Consider the following 25,657-nt stretch of genomic DNA (forward strand, 5'->3'; position numbering starts at 1 on the left):
AATTTGCTTGGCTATTAAAATGCCACTAAATGGCATTGGCTTTTCCTTACTGCAGTAGCTGAAAGCCTGTACCTTAAAAGCTGACTCTTCCCAAGGTCATTTGCATTTTAATATTGGTTGTTAGTTATGGAATAAGTTAAAAGATTCATATGTAGGTGATATTAGATCTTTGGAATGAGGGTAGTGAATGCCTTAAGTGCTTGAAATAGTATGGGGCAAGCTCCGACTTCGATTTCTGGCCATATTTGGTAGAGGGGAGGAGTGGGAGTTGAGAAATAGGTTTAAGCAGTAGTTGAGGTCAGTAATGGAACATTGATGTTCACTCACAGCTTTGAAACACTTCCAAAAGAAGGGTCAAAAACTTTCACTTATTTTGGTTTCTGCTATGGAAGGTCCAGAGCTAGATGCTTAATTAAGTGAATTTTGATGTTTAAGATGATGATGCAATAGAACAAGTAGCACCGAGTTGTTACTTGCACATACTCAGCATAATTGGAGGCTAAATCTTTAATCTAATTATTGACTTAAAAAATTAGTCTATAATATAGATCATTTACATTAACTATCATGGGATCTGTTAATTAAAAAACCCATGAGATACTGCTTTCTAGATAAATAACTGTTTCGTTAGAAAGGGATTTGGAGTTCTGTGTGATTTTTGGAGAATTACTTGAACTCTGAGTTTCTTGGTTTCTTTGTCTGGCAATAAGGATAATGATTGCAATTTACTTCATGAAATTGAATACAAATGATTGTATGGCATTTGGCAAAAAGAAAATGATAAATCTTTTAAAAATATAATTTGCCATACACAAAGGAAAATGAAGAAAAATGATGTTTTTGATAAGAACTAGTTATTTTACAAAATATATCATGTTTGAGTTTCTTGTAGACTTTAAAGCGTTCAACAAATATTTAAGCAGAAGTTGAGCAGCTGCAGAAATATCCCACTGAATAGAAAATGAGATGAATTTGCAGAGGTAATGAAATCTTTCATTGCAATATCTTTCCAAATTTTATTGAAAATTTCCCAAAGGTTTTGGTTAATATTATGAAAAAAAAAATGTGTAAACTTGGAAACTGCTCACTTACAAATTAAAGCAATTAACAAGATCATTTATGCTGGCAATAATTATCACATAAGCACAAAATGGTTTAATGGTTGAATTGTTAGCACTCTAGCTGTCATTCTTTGTTAACAAACTCAAGTTTTAAATTATATTTTCTCCCCTTGATTTGAGTTCCTGGCCTGATAAATATTTATAAAAGAAGAGAACAAAGGTTTCAGGTTTAGGTACTTCTGATTATCCACATACAGATTATTCTGTTTGTGGAGTACCCAAAATAGAGCGTTAATGTCAAAACAAGATCAACTCACTGCTTATAATGCTTTTTGATCCATCTTCCTATATTTTTAATCTTTTGGCATATTGGACCATGGGGATTGGAGAGGGGCCACTGCCCAAGGATGAAGTCTGAAAACAACACTGAGATGGCAGAATAAACAGAGACAAAGTTCACATATCTGAAGCATCACTATTGTATTTGCTGTATCTCATTATTGGAGAAGCAAATGGCAACACACACCAGTACTCTTGCCTGGAGAATTCCATGGGCAGAGGAGCCAGGCAGGCTACAGTCCACGGGGTCGCAGAGTTGGACACAACTGAGCGACTCACACTTTATGAATGGAACATCAGAAGGTGGCAGGTGAACTTAGTAGAGCATGTGAACGGAAAGCCTGCTTTATTGATTCCATTTCTCATCCACAGGCAGCAAGTCCAGGTGTGAATGTGTCAAGGTGACCGAGGAGTTGGTGAAATTCAGACATAGATACTACCAATTATGTTTTAGGGATGTGAATTTATTTAGATAACTATCTAAACATAAATAGGAAAATGATCCTTCTTAGAAAAATCACAAATATATATTCTTACATCAAATAGAAATAACCTTGAATTACCTACTTCTTTGGTTGACCTTCAGAATTGCAACTCTCTTTCAGTTTCCATGATTTGTTTATTCATTAATTTATTCATTCACTCGTCAGGCCTTTATTAAGTATATCTTGTGCGTCAGAAACTGTGCTAAGTCCTAGGAAACTCGAAACAGTATTCCAAAAGCAACAGGGAGCCACTGGATGATTTAAAATAGTGGGATGACATGATCAGATTTCCTTTTCTGAAAGTGTATTTTGGCTACTCTGTGGGGGAAGAATTGAAAGAAAGTGAAACTGGAGAATGGTACAACAATTGGGAGGCTTATAAGAAGCAATTCATGTGGGAAAAGATGAGGTCTGGGTTATGGACTAAAATTATGGCCCACCCCGCAAATTCATATGTTAAAATGCTAGCCCCCCAGTCCCTCAGAAAGTGACCAGATTTGGAGACAGAGCCTTTAAAGAGGTAGTTAAGGTAAAATAAGGTCAGGTGGCTAGCCCTAATCCCGTATGGCTAGTGTCCTCACAAGAGGAGATTAGGATACACACACAAAGGAAAGAGCATGTGAACACAGAGGGAAAAGAGGGCCACCATCTTTGACTTGTAAACCAAAGAGGGTCAGAAGAAACAACCCCGCCAGTATCTTGATCTCAGACCTCTAATCTCCAGCATTGTGAGAAAACAAATTTTGCTATTTAAGCCACTCAGTCTGTGGTATTCATCATGGAAGCCTGAGCAAACTATTAATAGTATAGCCTGAACAAGGCAATTGCAGAACAGAAGTGCCTTCAGACATCAGTTTATCAGCACACCCCAATATAAGCCTGGTATTACACGGGCACAAACTCACATCCTTTAGGTAACAGAAAATCTAATCCTGAAAAGGAAGGAAAGCTCAGGCTCAGCCATGAAAGGAAAGATGCGCAACGCCTGGTTAGTTCTTCCATGCACTGGGGCATAACAGGATGTAAGCCTTGCTCTTCCACTTCTTTCCATTATTGGAGGGAAATTTGAAATCAGTTTCACTTGCTGCCTTAAAGAGTGGTCAGTTTGGGATTTAGCTTCAGGTTCCTTCCAGGGACTGATCTGTTTGAGGCATTGGAAGCGGAAGTTTGGTCCTTTGTCCTCGGGGCCCCTACATTGTAAATGGTTTTCCAACCGGTCCTGCGGCTGCTTTGTTTTTGGCATTTGTGGACAGTGTGGTTCCCCTAGATGTTTCCAGAAATGGAATGGAAATTTCAGCCAAATTTTATGAAATGCATTTCTTGGTGACAAGGTAAATAAGGAGGGAACATTAGTTTTTTAAGCCCTAAGCACTATTTTGAAGTTTTCTCTTCATTATCATGAGTTCTTGATTTTTCCACTGTTAGCAAGATTTTGAATGAAGGGAATATTGGATAGGGTTGGGTTTATTTGGTTTGGTAGGTCTGTTTTTAAGTAGCTTTCTGATACATGTTCATTTCTAAGTCACAGTAGTTTTAAATTTCAAACAATTTAAAATTGGTTTTGTGATTCAGTAAAAAATAACTTTAGGATTAATTTCATTCAAGGCACAGGAAGTTCGTCTAGCCTATATTCTTGGTTTATGGTTTAATTTTTTTTCAAGTTCTTGGGTCTTAATTAAATCAAATTAAATCATAAATTTTAAACTATACATAAAATTTGTAAACTATGTTTAAAGATCTCCATCTTGCTTTAAGCTGCTTTTACTGAATCTGAAAATTCAGTTTTCCTCAACTCTGAGAAATTTTATTCTACTTTCTCCTTATAATCATCTCATCTATGCTCTCTTTTCTCTTCTTTTGTAACTTCTATTGAACAGATACTAGAGTGGAGGCTCTCACCTCCATGGCTTTCAACCATTTTCACAAACTTCCCATCACCCTGTTTTTCGCCCTGTGCTTGAGGAGAATTTGTTTCCACTAATCTGCTCTTTGACTTGATCAGTTCTTCTGATCAGCTAATGGATTTTAAATTTCAGGAACCACTTTTTAAATTTCTATGTTTTCTCACTGATTATTTTTCATGGATACAATATCCTTTCAAATCTTGCTGAATAAAATTTAAAATCATTTAAAATTTATCTTCCGTTTCCTTTTCTTAGTTTCCTCTGATAACACTTCTTTGTTAGTTGAGTTTGGTGCTTTTCTTTCATGGTATTGGCTTCCCTCCCCTGACAGAATCTTTGGTGATTTTGATTGTCTGATCATCTTTTATTTGAGAATCAGTTTGCTTGCCTGTTCGGTTATCATAGCCTCTCTTCAGGAACTGTGAAGGAAGGATACAACATGCTATCCAGAGAGAGTGAAAGTTCCCTCTCACTTCCAGGGGTCAGCGGATCCTTGGACTCTGCCCCTCTGGTCCCAATAGCCCCACTAACTTCATCCCACAGGCAAACATTTGATATCTAATGCCAGCAGGGGAGGAGGCTCTTCAGCGAATTATTCTGTCCTAGGTTCCCCTTCCACCTCTTGTATCCTTTGATTTCTGCTTGGAATCCCCCTAAATGATTCCTTCTCCTGAAGCTGTTTTGATTTCCTCTCATTTTGTTTTTCTGTAGATCAGGTCCTGTCTCTCTTTTATATTTCAGTATTTCCTAAGAATTTCTGGAAAATTGATCACATTTTTTCTTATTTCGTTGTGCTGTTAGATTTCTATTCTCTTTAAGACATATATAGATAGATAGATAGATAGATAGATAGATAGATAGATACACATACATACACATATGGGAGAAGGCAATGGCACCCCACTCCAGTACTCTTGCCTGGAAAATCCCATGGGAGGAGCTTCATAGGCTGCAGTCCATGGGGTCGCTAAGAGTCAGACATGACTGAGCAGCTTCACTTTCACTTTTCACTTTCATGCATTGGAGAAGGAAATGGCAACCCACTCCAGTGTTCCTGCCTGGAGAATCCCAGAGATGGGGGAGCCTGGCGGGCTGCTGTCTGTGAGGTCGCACAGAGTCGGACACGACTGAAGGGACTTAGCAGCATATTTATATATTTTTAATGAGATTTGGGATGGAAGAGAAGATAGATGTGTGGGCTCAATCCACCATCTTGATCCAATCTCTACGTATTATTTTCTTTATTATCTCCAACTGTTCATCAAATAAAATAAGCTCAATGTAAAAAATTCAGAGAATACAGAAATAGAAGACTCCTTCTTGTGTCAGATTCCTCTAACGTCCCAACTTATATCCTCTTTCCTCCTACTGATTTTAGCTGGAGCTGGGTCGACATTTCTGTGAGAGCTTACCCTCTCTTCCTGTATAAGTAGAAGTCCCAGTTCTTGGTTGACAACTTCTGCCTCAAATGCACACCTTCTCTCTGGAACCGTAGATTGCCTGTTAGGAATCTGCTTGGTAGCTCGGAAGTGTGGGGTATCAATATGGAATAGGGGGTTAGGGTGGCAGCCCCTTGACCAACCAGGATGAGGGCCAATCTCCCACCTTCCCTTTCTTTAAAAAAATTAATTAATTTATTGATTTTTGGCTCCGCTGGGTTTTCACTGCTGCACCAGGCATTTCTCCAGTTGTGAGCAGGGGCTATTATTGTCCAGCTGTAGTGTGTGGGCTTCTCATCGCAGTGGCGTCTCTTGTTGCGGAGCATGCGCTCTAAGGGCATGAGAACTTCAGTAGTTGCAGCACCAGGGTTCAGAATTGCCGCTCAAGGGCTCTAGAGCACAGGCTCAATAGTTGTGACTCATGGGCTTACTTGGGGCTTCCCAGGTGGTTCAGTGGTAGAGAATCCGCCTGCCAATGCAGGTGACTTGAGTTCGATCCCTGGGTCGGGAAGATCCCCTGGAGGAGGAAATGGCAACACACTCAAGTATGGACAGAGGAGCCTGCAGGGCTCCATAGGGTCACAAAGAGTCAAACACAACTGAGCACAGGTGCATGGGTTTAGTTGCTCTGTGGCATGCTGGATCTTCCCAGATTAGGGGCTGAACCCGTGTCTCTGGCACTGGCAGGCAGACTCTCTACTTCTGAGCCACAGGGAAGCCCCCCATTTCCCTGATGGACGATTCCAGGAGGCTTTAGGTACTCTTCTCAGAAAGTCCCTACAAAATTAATCCCTGCTGCCCACAACAATGACTTCAGTTATGAACCCTTATATGAGTTTGTCCTTCTTGCCTATTTCACTCTGCTCAATTTCTTATTCCCATTCCCTGGGATCTGCCATTTCCCTCCCTCATTTGACAATATCCTTTTCCTCTGTACTTCTAAACTTCCTCTCTCCCTCAGTCCTAATTTATCATTTCACTGTAACTTTATTAGCTGTAAAGCATTTGGAGATGCTGTCAGGATAACAGGCTCTGGAGCAAATGAGGTTGTATTGAATTATTTAGCTTTCGGCTGAAGTGGAGATAACTAAAGCAGCTGGGCTGGTTTGTAAAATCCTGGGGTAATCTGTCCACTGAATTGGTGCTTTTATCATATTAATTTTTTCCTCATGGTTGAAAATTATAAATTTTAGGGCTATAAAGAAATATATGTGGGCAACTTCAGTTTAGAGCCACAAACCTAAAGCTAAGGAATTATCTGTTTTTGTAGTATATAATTATGTAGCTGCAGAGCTGCAATTCTAGGGAATCATGAATTTATTTAATAAGTTTATTCACACAAGGCTTTTTAAAAACATAAATACATAATTTACTCCATTTTTTTTCTTTCAAAAATAGATCAAGCATTTCTACTTGAGATATATGATAGTCTCAGCCTTTGAAGCTGGCCTGTTTTTCTTAAGTGCTCCTTGCCAGAATTTGGTTCTTAATTTTTAAATGAAAGAGACCTTTTTGTTTCTAACTCAGTAAAAAAAAAAGAACTCTTAAATGTTATCAGAAAGGGAAAACGGTGGATCATTGCTAATCTAAAGCATGACCACAAATATTCTTCTATTATCTTCCCTATATTACTAGAGTGTCTTGGGAAATTGAGCTTAATAAGGGCCCAGAAAACAAGATGGGGGTGTGGAGAGTTGTGTGGCTTTGTGACATCTGTGGGGTTTGCCCCACTTAGCACAAACCAGGGTCTAAATACTCACTCTCAAGACGTGTGACTGCAGCAGGAAGTGAAGTATCTTTGCATATGTTCAGTATATAGACTAAGAACTCACATCTGGCACTTAAACACCCTTTTCCTGGTGAATCCTGGAAAACAGCATAATTATACTCCCAAGCAAATAACTCAGGAGCAAGACTGTTCAGTTGTGAAGAACACCAGGCATCATCAAAGTTAAAACTCTTTTCTACATCTTTGCACTTCACATCGCCACTGCCATCTCCAAAACACCTGAGATTCCCTGGGTTGCTGTCTGGGTAGAAACTGTCCCAGCACGGCTGATGGAGAAAAGAGATGAAAACTGCGGCAAGGTGTATCACCAAGGCTTACTGAACAATGACCTTGTATAATAAGAAAGTCAAGAAAGTGGACAGCCTTGCAAGCTGCCACTTCTGTGTCTCTCCCGAGGTGAGCGGAGGTGCTGTTGTCTTTCCTCTTTGGCACCAGCGTTTCTAGTGTTTTCTCGGGCCTACAGCATCCCACCCCACCCAGGCTTGAGGCGAGGAAGCCTCGGCTCCCTGGAAACCAGGGCCGGCCAGGAGATGTCGGTGGGCTGGGGTGGCAGCTTGCCTGTTGATTACAGTCCCTGTAACATGCAAGCCGTGGGACTTCGCGCTGTGCCCCTCCGGCTTTGCGGGGTCCGCCCAGGCCACACCAGGTTTGCAAACAGAGACACCGAGCTCTCGGGCTGAGGGCGAGGGTCTCCCGCCCAGTGCCCACGCCAGCCCTCCCAGCGTCTGCTCTTACTGCCAGCCCCGAGAAGCCTGCCCCACAGTGCGCTTTCTAACACACCAGCCCCCGGGAACAATCTGTCTCTCCCAAACACGTCGCAGCGAGGGCGCGCTGCCCGGGCGCCCGCCTCTCCTAACCTACGGCCTCAGCGGGTCTTTTAACATATTTGAAAAGCCTGATTCTATACAGTGGGGACGCGAGGTGGGAAAGGTTGGAGGGCTCATTTTCCTGGCCAGGCTTGCCGCTCTGGGTGCACGAATTAGGCCGGAGCTGCAGCCAAATCTTTTCCCCGCTGCAGGGGGCTCGGGGTAGTGCGCGGTGAGAGGAGGTGAGCGGCGATGGGGGCGCTGCGGACCGCTCCGGCTTCGGGTGGCTCGGACTCGGGCCGTCCTCCGGGAGGCGGAGGCTGGCCGGGGGAGCCGGGCGGAGGCCGGGCAGGTGGCCCGGGGCTCGGAGGCTGATTGGCAGGTGCGGGAGTGGGTGGGGAAGGCGGGGGCTGGGCCTGGCGCTGCGGGAGGCTGCGGCCCCGCCTCTCCGCCCCCGCCGCGGGACTATCTGGTCCCGGCAGCAGCGATGTCCCCCGGCAGGAATGTCCCTCCTCAGATAATGTTATTTATATCTCTGGGCGGGTCCGCGGCTCGGCAGCACCAGGCGCCCGGCGGCCGCTGTGCCAGGAGCCCCGCGCTGCCCTCTTCCCCCTGCGCCGCCGCCGCTGCCGCCCCCGGGCTCGGGGTGGCCGCCTCTACAGCCCCAGCGCAGGTGAGTCCCGGGAGGGCCCCGCGGCCGGAGGGAGCTGGGTGCGGGTGCGGATGCGCGAGGCTGGGGCGCGCGGCGCGAGCGCAGAGGAGGCGCTGGGCCCAGGGGGCGCGTGACGCACGGCGCCCAGGGGACCGGGTGGGGGCCCAGCCCTGGGTGCCGGGCGTAGAGCCCGCGGGAGGCCCTGGCGGCTGCGGCAGAGATCGCCCCGGGGCGCGGGAATCCGCGTGGGTTTCGGAGGCGCTTAGCTAGCTGGGCGCTTGCTTTGGAGAGCCGGATCCTGGAGCATCGCCCGGGGGCGCTGGGGGGGCGGTGAGCGGGATGCGTGTTCTGGTCCCGGGGCTGCCTCCCCCAGAACCTTGGCATGGGGACGAAGAGGGTTCTGCCTTTAGCCTGTCCGACCTCCCCACTCCCTTTTCTGCTGGGTGTCTCAGCCCTGGGGCTGCTCAGATTCCCTTCTGGGGAACTTGTCTGCGCGCTGCTGGCAGCTCCGCGCTCAGGCTGGGAGAGAAGGGCAGTGGAAGGGCCCGGGAAACGAAGCGGAGTGGCCGGGTGCAGCCCCAAGGAGAGGAGCTCAGTGTGCCCCAAGCCATCCTCCAAGGACCCTTACCCTTCCACTCCTAAAGAGTTTCACTCCTCCAAGCTGCTACATACTACAGTCACTCGCCTTACCAGTTTCTCTTTCTCCAACAACTTGGCCCTGAGAAACAGCAGAAAGTGGGAGAAATTAACAGCGTTAAAACAATCCCCAACTTCCACTAACTCGCCCAGACTTCCAAGGGTGGGGAAGTAGCGGCGGGCTTGAGTACCGTTTCCGTGACAACGAGCCCCAGGTAGGGTTCTTGATTTTCAGCCTATTAATATCCAAACCACTGTTTTCAGTGAGCAATTAGAGGCGCCAGGAGTTAATAATAACACGCTGAAGGAAAATGAAAAGAAGCCATAGTTTAGTTTCTTAGATGCTTCAGATGGGGGTGGTAGTGGTGGATGTCTAGTGACAGTATTTTTGCACCCAGAACTCCTGTGCCGAGAGTCTAGGCTGTCACTTCTAGGTAGGAGGCAGCCGTGCGAGACCCACAGCGGTGAGTTAGTCACGATCTATATACTTCAGTTCCTAAGGGAAGTGATTCAGGTGGCTCTTGAAAGAGAGGAGTCTGCAAATCAGAAATTTTAGGCACCTGTATATTATCTGCTACCCGATTCTTAGTTTCACAGATGGTACCAAATTTTATTCTAGAATTCCCTCTTTGATCACCCTCTGATCCTATGACCTAGAGCAGGTCATTTCCTATTCCAGTGTCAGACTTTAACTCTTTTGCTAGGAGACCTGGGTTCCAGAATGTCTTGGGCAACTCTTTTTTTTTTTTTTTTGTAAATGCAAAATATTTAAGAGTGCTGAATGCTCAGTACCCAGCACAGCTAGGCTTGTACTTGCCCAAAGGCTTTGGGCTAATTAGAAAAAGGAGTATTAAGCTCACACTGAAGAAGAGCCCACCAGCCTTGAGACCACCTGACTTCTCAGCGGTGGGTCATTTACACAGAACTTGATCACACTCTGAAGTCAAGTATAGCTGAAAGACATCAGCCCTACACTAAAAAAAGGTGGCCTTTAGACACCCCCGCTCCTTAGCTCTTGCCCTTGCTTTATAGGTGGTCCAGTCACAATGACTGGGGATGAGCCAGCCCTGTTAATCCCAATTCTCGGAAGACTCAGTCCGCTTGTGGAATTGAAAGCACCCCAGACCTTCCAGGCATCCAGGACGGGCCTGGGTGTACAGGCATATCAAGTTTTCCTGAGTGGCTTGCTCTGCTGAGAGCTGGAATACCGCCTTTTGCTCTGGTCATCGCTTCTTCCCAGTGAAGGCGTCTTTTAGCAGAACGCCTGCTAGATGGTTAGCTTCAGAGTAGGTAAAGGTTGGCCAGAGGCAGACTCCCACCTGGGATCCTATATGACAAACTAAAAATGACTCTTTTAGGCAAACTAGCTGTGAATGAAAGTGTTGAACTAAATTAAAAATCTGACGAATCTGCCACAGTTCTGGATATAGGCTGTTTTTAGTAAATAAAAGTAATGGGCTTTTTTTTCTTCTTCTGTTTTTTACATACCAAACCAATGCCTAACCCAGTACCTGGCTGTGGTGGACACTCAGTTAATCTTTGCTGAATGAATGAGAGAATGAGTAAAGGAATGCTCAGACTTTTCTTTGTATTATCCTACTCAGTTGTCACTCTGTGAGGTAGCTCTTATTATCAGCATTTTACAAGTGAGGAAACAGGTTCAAGGAGATTAAATAGTTTGCCTCACATCACACAGCTGATGAGTGGTGGGGCTGGGATTCAGACTCAGCTGGTCAACCTTCTTTTTGAGGTTTGGCAGTCAGCAGTGGATATAGAAGTACAAGGTGGAAAGAGCTGGTTGTAGGGTTGTCTCTTAGCTTCACAGTCTTTCACTCTCCAGACCTTGGGTGATAATTCTGCATATATCAGAGAAGCTTTAAAAATATTGCTGAAGGGCCGGGCCACCTCCCGGACTGTTCCCGCCAGTGCCCCCTTCCCCGTGGCAAGCCACCCCTGACTTGTCCTCCACGGGAGATCCTCCAACCCTAGCAGGATGAAGCTTGCTATTCTGAACCAAACCTGCAAAGCCCCCAAGGTTCACTTTCAAATCACATGGGTTATTTCTCTCACACAGTGGCCACCTTCCAGAAGATCTGTTTTGCAGGAACAAAATAATCATGAATGTCAGTCAATACTTTGAGGAAGAGCAGGTATCAATGTTAAAATAAGCTATTTACATTTTGTTGTAAAAATATATATATTGCTGAAGGTATTGGAGACTCACTTGCTCAGAGGTATTTAGCCATGCCCATTATGTGCCCGTCATTGTTTCAAGGACAGAACTGTAATTTTGGCAGTAGTCAAAGCATGGATTTTTTTTTTGAAAACAGATTTTCCTTTCAGTCGTGGACGTGGCCAGGAGGGCTTGATGATGCATGGGGACAGGGTGATAGGACAGAAGATAATTATAAAAAATTCATGAGGCAACGCTGTTGGACTGGGAAGGGACCTTGGAGGTCACTGAGTCTAGCCTTCTATTTGTGTAGCTGTTTGCTTAAAGGTGAGACCCAATGGTAATGTACCTGATGATTTATCTGCAGTGGTGGTACGGACCTTTCCTGCTTCTTATCATTTTAGCCTGTTTCTTTCCCTTCTCCCTCTCAAGGCCAGTATTGGGTTTATTTCCTGAAGTTCTGCCTGATATTAAACCACTGCCATTTTCTTTCCTTTGAGAGAGATTGTGAGAGGGTATATTTTCATGTCCAGTACTTCCATCCTAGTAAAATCTTTAAAAGGTATTGGAGATAGGATAGAAAACATGAAGGGGCATTCCACTCTAAACTGCTCCATAACCTCCCCATTGCCTGTTAGGTGTACAGATGTATGCGTTTTGGCACAATAGGTGTTAATATCTTGAGTTGATACAGATTTTAAGACAAATAATTATGTAGCATTTCTGGAGCAGTAGAGAAGGAAAAGACTTTAGAGAGTTATTGGGACTGTCAAATACCTGTTTTAATCTAAACCCAGTCACTAAATTGCTCTTGAAGTACGTTGTTCCAAATTTCAAAATCAAACACAAAATTATGCTCTCTGTTGAAGACCTGAAATAGTAGGAAATGTGACCAGCGGGAAGTTTAGAGTGATATAAAGTACATTTCTTCATAATTTTAAAAATAACCTTGACCTGCAGATTAACATTTATCAATTGACTTGGGAGGATCAAGAATGAAAGTAACTCTGCTGTGTGGGCTGATGAGAAATTTAGTTTTAGAATGAGGACTGGCAGGGAAGTTCATGGATACTGGGTGCTGAAATCATATGGATATGACTAGTTGAAAATTACCATGGAAAGAAATATTTTGTCTTAAAAGTAGTTTATATCGACTTAGTTTTTTTTTTTTTTTTTTTTACAGACAGCTGTTCAATTACTCCTCTGCTTTAGATAAGAAATCTGGGGAGAAAGAGTAAATGCGGTGGTCTGTGTACCAGAATCATCATGTAGCATTTGCTGGGTTTATCACAGAGAGGCAGTTTTCCCTCTAACACCCCCAGAGGTGAAGGTTACCTGGTTTTCAGAGATGGAGATGGTGATTGAGCGAAGGTGTAGGAGGCAGTCAGGAGAATTCACTGTCAGGTCTGGCTGCACTCACTGAATTGTCAACTCCCCTTGGTAAATATTTAGAAAATGTCATAGCGTGTTTCCCTTTGTTGCTGTGCTTATTTCTTAACTCACAAGCCAGGCACTCCACCTTCTTCCATTTTCATCCAGCCTTAGCTGACTATCAAACCACCAGGGGATTCCGAGCCTTCCAGCTCACAGTCTTAGAGGGGGTCATAGACAGAAATGCCTGCTCAGTGGATTGTTATCTAGCTAGCTTATGACATTCCCAGGCCTCCTTTTCATTTTTCTTTTGCCTTTTCCTGGTAACTAGAGATATTACAAAGCTGTCGTGTCTTCCTATCTCAGCGAGGCCTTTTCAGGCTTTGCCATAATGTTTAATTTCTACATTATACCTGTGCAGACCTGGCCAAGGGTATAATTACAAGGGCAATTAAAACCCAGACACATATCATGTTAGCAGTGGGGGCAAAAGTGGGGCTTCCTTTCTTCTTTTCATTTGAATGCTATAAATTTAGCAACTGAAAAGGGTACAGGGCTTAAAAAAAAGAAAAAAAAAAGACTTTGTGATGAACTGGGCTCAGATCATCCAGGATATTTATGAAAAGAATAACAGGGGCATCTTGACAGCTAAAGAACAATAATTGCTTTGAATTATGTTCAGCTCAAGAGTTTCCTCCATCATGAAAAGGAGAAACTTGGATAATTCTGAAAATAGGTTGAAAATCATTTCCATTTATACCAGATGTAAATATGGATGTCGCTCACTTGAGAATTCAAAGCACCTCAAAATGAAGCATACCTTGAAGACATAACTTACAAGGATTGGAAAGAGACTTCTAGCCTCATTCTGTCCCTCTGCTCACTTCTGGCCTGTTTCCAGCAGCCCCTTTGCTGTTGTTAAGTTGCTCAGTCATGTCCGACTCTTTTTCAACCGCATGGACTGCAGCACACCAGGCTTCCCTGTCCTTTACCGTCTCCTGGAGCTTGCTCAAGCTCATGTCCATTGATTTGGTGACGCCATCCGACTGTCTCATCCTCTGTCCTCCTCTTCTTTTCCAGCCATCAGTCTTTCCCAGCATCAGGGTCTTTTTTTTTTTTTTTCAATTGAAGGATAATTGCTTTACAGAATTTTGTGGTTTTCGGTCAGACATCAACACGAATCAGCCATAGGTACACCCATGTCCCCTCCCTCCCAAACCTCTCTCCCCATCATCAGGGTCTTTTTTTAATGAGTTGGTGCTTCACATCAGGTGGCCAAAGTTTTGGAGCTTCAGTTTCAGCATCAGTCCTTCCAATGAATATTCAGGACGGATTTCCTTTAGGATTGACTGATTTGATCTCCTTGCTGTCCATAGGACTCTCAAGAATCTTCTCCAACACCACAGTTCAAAAGCATCAATTCTGTGCTCAGTGTTCTTTATGGTCCAGCTCTCACATCCATACATGACTATTGGAATAACCATAGCTTTGACTAGATGGACCTTTGTTGACAAAGTAATGTCTCTGCTTTTTAATATGCCGTCTAGGTTGGTCATAGCTTTTCTTCCAAGGAGCAAGTGTCTTTTAATTTCATGGCTGCAGTCACCATCTGCAGGGATTTTGGAGCCCAAGAAAATAAAGTCTCTCACCGTATCCATTGTTTCCCCATCTATTTGCCATGAAGTGATGGAATTGGATGCCATGATCTTAGTTTTTTGAATGTTGAGTTTTAACCCAGCTTTTTCACTCTCCTCTTTCACTTTCATCAAGAGGCTCTTTAGTTCCTCTTTGCTTTCTGCCATAAGGGTGGTATCATCTGCATATCTGAGGGTATTGATATTTCTCACAGCAATTTTGATTCCAGCTTGTGCTTCATCCAGTCCAGCATTTTTCATGATGTACTCTGCATATAAGTTAAATAAGCAGAGTGACAACATACAGCATTGACCTACTCCTTTCTCAATTTGGAACCAGTTCATTGTTCCATATCCGATTCTAACTGATGCTTCTTGACATACATACAGATTTCTCAGGAGGCAGGTTAAGTGGTTGGAGAAGGCAATGGCACCCCACTCCATTACTCTTGCCTGGAAAATCCATGGACAGAGGAGCCTGGTAGGCTGCAGTCCATGGGGTCGCTAAGAGTCGGGAACGACTGAGCGACTTCACTTTCATTTTTCACTTTCATGCATTGGAGAAGGAAATGGCAACCCACTCCAGTGTTCTTGCCTGGAGAATCCCAGGGACAGAGGAGCCTGGTGGGCTGCCGTCTATGGGGTCGCACAGAGTCGGACACAACTGAAGCGACTTAGCAGCAGCAGCAGCAGCAGGTAAGGTGGTCTGGTAGTCCCATCTCTTGAAGAATTTTCACAGTTTGTTGTGATCCACACAGTCAAAGGCTTTAGTATAGTCAAATGAAGCAGAAGTAGATGCTTTTCTGGAATTCTTTTGCCTTTTCTATGATCCAACAGGTGTTGGCAATTTGATCTCTGGTTCCTTTGCCTTTCTAAATCCAGCTTGAACATTTGGGAGTTCTTGGTTCTGTTGAAGCCCCTTAGGAGTGTTCAGTCAGTTTCACCTTCATGACTATTTCCTTCAGGGTGAAAGAGTTAGAAAAGGCCTTTCATAATACTGACTCCAAGCCTTAGAGATGGAAAGGCCTGAGAGAGCCACCTGAGAAATATTTAGAAAGAGCAGATGTTGGATACCTACTGTATGCATTACCCTGTCATATCCTGAGGACATAAAAAGGTGTCTAGTGGAGACTCACTGGTCTGGTGGGGAAAGGACTTGCAAACAGTGTTTCTACAGGATGCCTGAGAAATAGCCCCACTGGGGAAGAGTCTGATTCAGGCTGGAGAGTGTCTGGGGTTTTCCTGATGGAAGAAAGGAGAATGGGCACGGGTGGGACCCTAGCACATAGCCTGTCAGAGACAAGCGATAGAGTGTGACTAGATCAGAAGAGGAGTAGTTCTCTGTGTCTGGAGTACAGACCACAGTCCACGAATGGGCTAGATATGTGACCCTAAAGATGGTATGAGTTTAGTGTGTGAAGAAGTTGAACCATTGAAGGTTCAAGTTGAAATAAATAAACGTTTTGAGTAGAGGAGAGACTTGATCAGATCCTTGTTTACACAGAGCTCACTGGCGGCAGCAAAGGGAATGTGAACTAAGATCAGCCAGTACAAGATGATGACCACACATGATATGCAGTTCACTTAGTTTTCAGGAGGCCTTTGTTAAGTGTGTCGCTTCATTTTATTTTACAATGACCATGTGACGAAACAGGGAACAGTCAAGGAAACAGGATCAGAAACATACAAGAGTTTGTCCAAAATCCCTGAATTTGTGGTAGAACTTGACTTCAGTCAGTTTCCTTATTTCAAGGCTGGGACTTTGTCCAGATCTTCTCAGTGGAATAGTTGAATATTCTGGGCCTTCTGGTTGAGATAATAATTGCTTTCTTTCTCCTGCAGAACTTTTAGTCTAAGTTCTTTGTTCCTGGAGAAAAGGAGAAGAAAAGTTGTTACCGTATTTACTCTTTAGCCACAAAACCTTAAGAGTAGCCCTTCAAAAAAAAAAAAAAAAAAGAGTAGCCCTTCAGCTTCTACACAGATGATGTTACAAAGTAGTGTCAAGCATACATGTGGATTTCGAGCATGCTATAGCTAAGTGATGGATTTATATGTCTATTAATTGATGTTTTGGCTTCTTCAGTCTCTTACCCCCAATTTACTGGGTGTTATTATGCATATGTCTCATTTTGGGCTTCAGGAACCTCTTTTTATCCAGTGATCCTGTGTGCCTTGATTTGTGCTTACTTCAGTCTTCAACAAATACTTAATGAGCTCTCATTTACTTGCCAGTAATATTTTAGGCCCAGGGGATACAGCAGTGAAGATGGTAAAAATAGTCTGACATCATGGAGCACTTTCTAGTTAGGTGAGACAGGTACTAAACAACAACAAACCACAGATGAACGCCTATCATAATTTTAGGTGATAGAAAAGGAAAAATAGTGCGAAGAGAAAGAGAGGTAGGTGATTCTACTAGTTGATGTAGGATGGCTTGGAAGGGCCTCTCTAAATTTTCCATCGAGTTGAGACCCAAGTGGAACAAAGAAGAGGAATGAGGATGTTTGGGGGGAAGAGATTCAGGTCGAGCGGGAAGGTCCAGAGACGGGTGTCACTGCTATGTCCATGGAGTGGCAGGAAGCCAGTATGACTGGAGTGGAGGGAGCCACAGGGGGGCACAGGATGTAATGCTGGGGAGGAAACTGGGTCTGGATCATGCAGGCTTTGTAGCCAGGTGACAACGTTGAGTTTCAGCCCTACAAATGGAAGTCACAGGAAGTTGTGGGCAGGGAGTGACTCGTTCATATTGGTGTTTTAGGAGAATTTTTCTGGCTGTCCTGTGGAAGATTGATTGTAAAGGAGTGAAATGAAAGCTACTGCAAGTGGTCCAGGGTAGAGATGTAGACCCAGTGTGATGGTGGTGGGGGTGGAGAGATGCAGCTGGCTTCTGGATGAATCAGTTAGGTAGAGTTGATGGAACTTGGATACAGAAGATGGGAGAAAAAGAATAAGTCAAGGATGATTCAACTGGTTTTGATCTGAGCTACAAGAAGAATGACACCACCCTTATGGCAGAAAGTGAAAGGAACTAAAAAGCCTCTTGATGAAAGTGAAACAAGGAGAGTGAAAAAGTTGGCTTAAAGCTCAACATTCAGAAAACAAAGATCATGAGATCTGGTCCCATCACTTCATGGGAAATAGATGGGGAAACAGTGGAAACAGTGTCAGACTTTATTTTGGGGGGCTCCAAAATCACTGCAGATGGTGACTGTAGCCATGAAATTAAAAGACACTTACTCCTTGGAAGGAAAGTTATGACCAACCTAGATAGCCTATTCAAAAGCAGAGACATTACTTTGCCAACAAAGGTCTGTCTAGTCAAGGCTATAGTTTTTCCAGTGGTCATGTATGGATGTGAGAGTTGGACTGTGAAGAAAGCTGAGCGCCGAAGAATTGATGCTTTTGAACTGTGGTGTTGGAGAAGATTCTTGAGAGTCCCTTGGACTGCAAGGAGATCCAACCAGTCCATTCTGAAGGAGATCAGCCCTGGGATTTCTTTGGAGGGAATGATGCTGAAGCTGAAACTCCAGTACTTTGGCTACCTCATGCAAAAAGTTGACTCATTGGAAAAGACTGTGATGCTGGGAGGGATTGGGGGCAGGAGGAGAAGGGGACGACAGAGGATGAGTGGCTGGATGGCATCACCGACTCAATGGACATGAGTTTGGGTGAACTCCAGGAGTTGGTGATGGACAGGGAGGCCTGGCGTGCTGCGATTCATGGGGTTGTAAAGAGTCAGACACGACTGAGGAACTGAACTGAACTGAACTGAACTAGAAGAATGAAAAAGCCATATAGTGAGATGGGGATATGTCTTATCAAATGTACTGTGGGCTGCTGTTTTTAATTTCTGTTTTCATTGAGGAGTTGATTTGGAATAGACTCAGGTAGGTAATACCAGAAAGGTGTTTTATTATGAGTGACTCATCTGTTTGTTTTGAGGTAAAGCCTCAAATGTGCAGTTAGTTCTCTGTGCTTTGTACCTTTACTTTTAGGTCATTCTCACAATATATCCATTATGTGATAGAAATTAAGACACAGTACAGACAAGATTGAGATACATTTCACTTTCTGTAATTAGAAATGTTTTCAATTTGCTGATTAGAGCCCACTTTTTAACACTTTTTGTTTATCATTTTTAAAAAGAACTTTTAAAATTATGAAGTGAATGGTTGAAAAGTGTATCCACTCTGTACAAGGGAATGCAGGGAAAAGTAAAAGTCTTTCTTCCCCTCCCTTCAGTCCTACTCCTAAAAAGTTAACCAGTGTCAACCGTATCCTGTATATCCTTTAAGAAAAACTCAGTGCACCTATAAGCATATGACCTGAGACATACTTCCCGAGTCCTGAACATTTCTCTCAGAGTCCTTTCCATCAGTCTTCCTGGAAATTCCTGGCCCAAGTAATCTCTCCATTATCCAAGTTTGTTAAAGGGCTAGTTACATATACTACTTAATTTGAACATAATTATATATTTCTTCTATTGCTATTTAGCTGTTCTTGAAGAGTGTTAGTTGCTCATTTGTGTCCAACTCTTTGCGACCCCATGGACTGTCCTTGGGATTCTCCAGGCAAGAATACTGGAGTGGGTTGCCATTTCCTTGTGTCCATCTATTATTCAACAAGACATATCTTAAGAGCAATAACTGATTTGAATTGTATTTTATCAGATTTAATTTGATATGAATTATAGTCACAGGTCTTACATAAAGCTCTGCCTAATGATTTTACACATAGAAATTCAGTTAGTAATTTTTGGAATGTGTGCTTTGACAGTCGATCCCTAGTGGGGTGATGCTGGTACACTGGGATTATTTTAATTAAAACTTGTCAGATGATAGCTGCCAACAAAGCCACCTTCTTAGTGGGTCACAAAGGTGTCCATTCCCAGGGAATGGTAACTGGATACTGCTCCTTTGGATGAAGAGCTTTCTAATATGCTCGGGCTCAGTTTCTCATCCCCTCTTCAGATGGCATTGCATCTAAATGCCAGAAAGAAGATATTTTTATTTGCCCTGAAATGATAAAGAACAGGTATTTAATGAGCATGCATGTATGCATGCTCAGTCGCTTCAGGCATGTCTGACTCTTTGCGACCCTATAGACAGTAGCCTGCCAGGGCATTACTGTGGGATCTGTGGGATTCTCCAGGCAAGAATACTGGAGTAGGTTGCCATGCCCTCCTCCAGGGAATCTTCCCGACCCAGGGATCAAACCTGCATCTCTTGCATTGCAGGTAGATTCTCTACCTCTGAGCCACCAGGGAAGCCCTTAATGAGCATGGCAGCCATTCAATTTTTTAAATTACGAAAAGCATATATAACATAAAAGTTACCACTTTAACCATTTTAAGTGCTCAGTTCAGTGACATAGGGCTTCCCTTGTGGCTCAGCTGATAAAGAATCTGCCTGCAATGTGGGAGACCTGGGTTTGATCCCTGGGTTGGGAAGTTCCCCTAGAGAAGAGAAAGGCTACCCAATCCAGTATTCTGGCCTGGAGAATTCCATAGACTGTACCCATGGGGTCACAAAGAGTCAGACATGGCGGGGCGACTTTCACTTTCAACAGCCTGCCCAATGTGTGAATCTATAGCTAGCTGAATTGTATGAGACTCTGTATTTTAATTTGTGCAAGGTGGTTTGTGTGCACTTGGAAAGACTGAGTGAGCATGTCGCCTCGAAGAGGACGCTGTGGGGGAAGAATTGTGCTGGGGAGGGAAACCCACTGAACACTAACTCCCATGAATCACCTAGCAACCACCTCTTTACTTTCTGTCTCTATGTATTTGAGCACTCTACATGCCGCATGTAAATATCAATAGAATCAAAAAATGCTGTATTTGTTCTTTTGTGACTGGCTTATTTCACTTAGTATGTTTTCAAAGTTCACTCATGTTGTCATATGGGTCAGAATTCCCTTCCTGAATATATTCCATTGTATGTATTTTTTTACATCTTTATCTGTTCATCCATTGATGGGCACCTGAGTTGCTTCCATTCTTGGCTGTTGTGATTAATGCTGCTGTGAACATGGATATACGAACATCTCTTCCAGAGTCTGCTTTCCCTCCTTTTGGGTATATACTCAGAAGTTACCCCAGTATATTGCTGGATAGTCTATTTTTAGCTTTTTAAGAAACAAAACCATGCAGTTTTAATATTTCTCCCTGATATTTGTTGTTTTAAAAGGGAAGGACAAAATCTGTTAACATCCTCACCTTTGGGACTGAACTGATCTTGAAAATTGTTCCTTTGAGAACTCTACCTTAGTTTGTCATCAAAGTTCTTCAATTTGTCCGTTTATTAGTTACCTATTTTTAAACTGTAGACTTTTAGAGGACAGGCAAGAGATGTTTAATTTGCTTTGTAGAGCATGGAGTCCAAGCTCAAGAGGTAAGGGTGTAAATATTACATGATGATTGTTTCAGCCAAAATATATCCTTGAGCTGAATGACAAGAGTTTGGGTTGCTTCCAGCTCCTTTTCTCTTGCTGTTTGCCCTTGGGCAAAGAACCTTCTTTTCTGACATTTTTTCAGTGGTGTGTGTGTGTATGTGTGTGTGATGGCACCTTAATATTTATTATTATCCTTTAAATTGCTTCAGATTTTCTTGTAATGATTGAACGTTACCTCATCTGACAGCCCCTTTCCTTCCCCAGGACCTGGGGTAGCACCGAGTGCTTCCTCCTGCATATTTTTGAGCACCTTTCTCATTCTTTTGTTACAGGAAGGATCATCTTGTTTTTTAATTGACCACTTGCCTTCTACACGTTTAGGTCATGCTTCTTGTGATGGGGAACAGGATTGCACTCTTTTTTAAGTTAATATTCCCAGCACCTAGAGTCATGCTTGGTACATGGAGGGGAGTGACTCAAAAATAGTTATTGATTAAAAAAGTAAAGACTAATGAAATATTATTTAATATATAATATAATAATGAAACATTACCATAATTGCATAATTAGAATAATGAGTTTTTCTAATTCAACATTTATTATGTGCTGGCACTATGGTGAGAGTTTTTATATGTATTTGTTATTTCTATTATCATCCTAATTAGATGAAAAAATCAGTCTTAGAGAAGTTTAATTACCCTAAATTACATACCTAGAGGATCAAAGCTGAACACTGGTATATTTTTCCAGAGTGCTCGCCTGGAGTCACCACACCCATCGGTTTTGGATATACATCAATATTCCACAGGTCTTGATTCTCAGACTCTTTTTCTTTTATCCTGCATCTTTAATGATCTGAATTTGGAAAGATAATTAGTTGTATACCTTTATGTGTTTCTATATATTTTCAATGATTTACCTTATAGGCTTGAATCCCCTGATTAGCTGTTAATAAATAATTAATGTTCTGAATCCTATTTCTGAAATAGTTCTTTGACATCTGAGGATGAAGATGCTAATTAGTATTATACTATATACCCTCTGTCATAAGGCAGCTCTCCCTATCGCTGTTCCAAGGGGTCTGATATGTCTGACACAGTGGCCTCCTTCCAGACCCAAGTCCCAGGTTCTCTGCAATATTTGACCAGTAACCACGCTTGCTTTGAAACTATGCCCTCTCTTGGCATCCTTTCCTCTCCTCCCAGCTTGCTTACCATTGCGTCTTTCTGGTTTTTCTGTTCCTTCCTCTCTGTACTGTGCTAAGTTGCTTCAGTCATGTATGACTCTTGGCGACCCTATGGACTTAGCCCATCAGACTCCTCTGTCCATGGGATTCTCCAGGCAAGAATGCTGGAGTGGGTTGCCATCCCTCCAGGGTATCTTCCCAACCCAGGGATCAAACCCACATCTCCTTCCTCTCTACCAGTTTGTAACTATTGGGGTGGCCAGTGCATCCAAATCTGTATCTCTAGCCCCAGTCTCCTCTCTCAGTTCCAGGTCTGCCTTCAAGCTGTCTACTAGCTGTCTCCATTTGGCTGTAACAAGAGGTCCAAACTCCCCATGTAGCAATAGGACTTCTCAGTCCCCTTCTTTGCCTCCAGACCTGCTCTTCTGCCCTTTTTCATAGCTTGGTTCATGTTGTCACCATCCTCCCAAGTAAGAACCTCAGCAACTTTGTAGTTTTTCTTCTTTTCACGCTTCTACATCCTGTTGGCTGCCAGCTTCTATTCATTTTTTCTCTAACAATTTCAACTTAGTTTCTTTCTTTCAATTTCCACTGTCCCTATTCTTATCTCATGTTTGAATAATTGGCCTCCAGTCTCTGTCTTCCTAACCTGATCTCAGAATTATTTTTAAAAACATGAGACTGACTGAGTCATTCAACTGCTTGAAAATCCTTAATGGTTCCCTGTTGCCCCCAAATAAAGTTTAAACAGGCAGACAGGGACCTTTACAACTTGTCCTAACCTTCTTTCCAAGCTTCATTCCCTCTCCATTAACCCCACGTTGGGATGCAATTTTTTTTTTTTTTTTTCTGGCCACACTGAGTGGCATGCAGAATCTTAGTTCCCTGACCGGGGATTGAACCATGTGCCCTGTGTTGGGAGCTCAGAGTCTTAACCACTGAACCACCAGGGAAGTTCCCATTTATCCCACATTGGATGCTTGTGACTATTTAAACTTGGGGTGCATTTTCATGCCTCCATGACTTTTCTTCTGTTGTTTTCTAGGCCTGGAATATCATTTTCCCTTTCCTCAGCCTTGAACTTTCACACAAATACTGCTAAAGGCCCTGATCAAACATAACCACTTTGATTCTTTCCCTCTTCCATAACCCAGGAAGACACCTCACTCTCCTCTGAGTTCTTACGTTGTCACTTTTCACATGGTACCCTGGCTGCTTGTATACAGGTGTGGCTTTCCTCTAGATTATGAGTTCCTTAAAGAAGAGATATTTGTTTGGTGCCCATGGGTGCTTAACTCAGGGTCTGGCTCATGTATGATGCTCAAAAAATGCTGGTTGAGGGGACTTCCCTGGTGGTCCAGTGGTTTTGATTTTGCCTTTCAGTGCAGGGGGCACAGGTTTGATCCTTTGTTGGGGAACTAAGATCCCACATGGTTGAGTTGGGTGATAGAGGAAGTTTTAAGAATATCTAATACAGAAGATAATCCCCCACATTTTGACCTATAGAAGATTGTGAAGAAGGGTTAATGGGAGGCACCGGCTGTTGACGGGGGTGGATAAGGAGTAGAGCGCGTGCTTTAGACCTGAGGAGGCTGTCTTCCCACCTCTGTAAGCCCTGATTACTTTTTGCTTAGTGGAGAGAAAAGTAACCTCTGACTTTTAACATACATCATCGGAATATGTGTATTGCTAGAAAAATTTAGTTACTCATCAAGAATATAGTCACTCCTACCTCATTTTTCAGTGAATGTTTGAGGCTGACCCTCAGAATGTAGCTATGTAAAGCTCTTTCAGTGGGTGTTTTAGGCCAATATACACAAGATTTGCTTTATAATGGTGAAGAGTTAAGAAAGGCATTTCAGAAAAAAAAAAAAAAACAAACCAAAATTCCTGCATAGAGGTTTTGTGTTTTTTTCTGGGTGCATTTAACCTTTGTTTGTCCTTAAGGCATGTCAAAGCAGAAACAATCCTGTAAAGTATTACAGCACTTATTTCTTGGTATTTCTGCCCTCCTTTTTGCCTTACCCAGACAAAAAGTGAGTTTCACCAGGGGCTGGACTCCCAGCATACTGCTTGCTCAGGCCTTTGACAGTGTTTTGTTTCTTTCAACAAAATTCTTTGTCATGGACACACTCCCACTGCAATCCAGCCACTCTCTTCTTTTGCTCTGTTCTGTGCCCAATTGATAGGACTTGGTTTTTAGCTTCCAAAGGCTATGAGTGGGGCTGCTAGGCCTTTATAAACATGTGCAGAGGTTCTGAGGGGAACCAATAAATGAAAGGTCCTCATAATGCCTTGGAAAGGGACCTCCCTGGTGGTCCAGTGGTTTAAACTCCCTGTTTCCACTGCAGGGGCCATGGCTTCAACCCCTGGTAGGGAAACCGAGATCCTGCGTGGAACAGCCAAAAAGATTTTATTAAAATGCCTTGGAAAGATGTGTCTGGGATAAAGAGGGCCATAGAGGGACCCGGAGGTAAAGAAACGAAGAAGGGACTCTACCGAGACAACCAAAGGCCCCAGGGAGCCCTGAGGGTCATAATTAGGTCAGTGGTGAGCAGACAACAGCCAACAAATCTGATGCAGAGATGACAGTGAGCATAGGATCAACTCATAGCTACCTCTAGAAGGTCTAGATAGAATGGCATGGAGGTCAGTGGTCACTATCCATCTCAAGGATTACTAGGTGCCATCGTAAAGGCTACCAGCAGGCCGACTACTGGTTAGTGGCCTGGCTGCATGCTTTTTGAGTGGACAAGCCTTTTTCTTTTATTTTCAGGGATGATTAACTTTGTAGGATGTTAGCTGTGCTCTCGTCTCGGTTTTCCCATTTAAAATCTAGGCTATTGCTGACGGCTCAGGGTCTTCCTTTCTCTGCGAGGTGGATGTGTGCACTCTGTACGTGCTTTCTGCAACTGCTGGGAAATCTCGATGCCCAGACACTTCAAGTCTGAAGCAGGAGGGTCCCTCATGGTAGAAAGTTATCAGAAGAACAGAGGTGTTTACAGGCACAGAGAGTGAGGTGCTGTGTTAGAACCGAAGCAGACTGCTCTGGGGCAGGAAGTAGATACCCTCTGCAAGGCAGGGACCCGCACCTGTGAGGACAAACGAGGTCACTTGCATTCAAAGCCGTGTGCAGTCACTTTGTCCAGGAGACTGGAAAAATACTTGGACCAGCAGCAGGTCGTTGGGTGAGCTGGTAGGTGCGTAGAAGAGCAGGTAACTCAGTACTGTGCCCTCAATGTGCGACTCCATCGGCAGCCTCGGTTTAGCTGCTCTCACTGCTTCTGACCCAGAAAACACTCAGAAAATGACTGCAGTGAGACACATCTGCAAGGTGAAGCTTTCAGTCCAGGTGGGGGGAGGGATGCGGAGCCGATCCCCAGGGTTCAATACTTACTTCCTAAATGTGCTGGGAGTGAGCTTGGTTTATGCTCCGACCCAGGGGAAGTCACTTTACATCTCGCCCTGTTTCCACCAGCGAACAGTGCCTTCTGCTTGTTTTGCATAAGCCTTGTGCCTCCTCTGCGGAAGAGGCAGGGAATGAACTGGGAGCTATAAAACTCCTGGCGTCATAAATCTTTGCAAACAGCAGTCTAGTGAGCAGTGTATTTGGTTGGCAAGTAATCATCACAGTCTATACTTGGTTTCTCTGCCTGTGAAATGGTGGGAAAGCTTTCTCATTGAAATGTGAAAGAGGTCAAAATGAAATAGTGTATTTTCCTTTTTAAAAACCTGATGCTTAAAGCATCAAAACAGCTTAGAGATGTTCCACAGATAAAATGTACTCTC

The 25,657-nt window shown here is 43.5% G+C and overlaps 1 protein-coding gene across 1 annotated transcript in view; it reads left to right on the top strand.

Moving 5' to 3' along the window:
- The first annotated feature begins 8,265 nt into the window (after positions 1-8,265).
- Positions 8,266-25,657, top strand: part of SPTB (spectrin beta, erythrocytic) — a 130,725-nt gene continuing 113,333 nt past the window's right edge. Inside the window, exon 1 of the mRNA XM_025295355.3 lies at positions 8,266-8,496. The gene's annotated coding sequence lies outside the window, so the exon portion shown is untranslated. The remainder of the gene's footprint in view (positions 8,497-25,657) is intronic.

This window comes from Bubalus bubalis, chromosome 11 (genome assembly GCF_019923935.1).
Source record: "Bubalus bubalis isolate 160015118507 breed Murrah chromosome 11, NDDB_SH_1, whole genome shotgun sequence".
In the NCBI taxonomy this organism is placed as follows: Eukaryota; Metazoa; Chordata; class Mammalia; order Artiodactyla; family Bovidae; genus Bubalus; species Bubalus bubalis.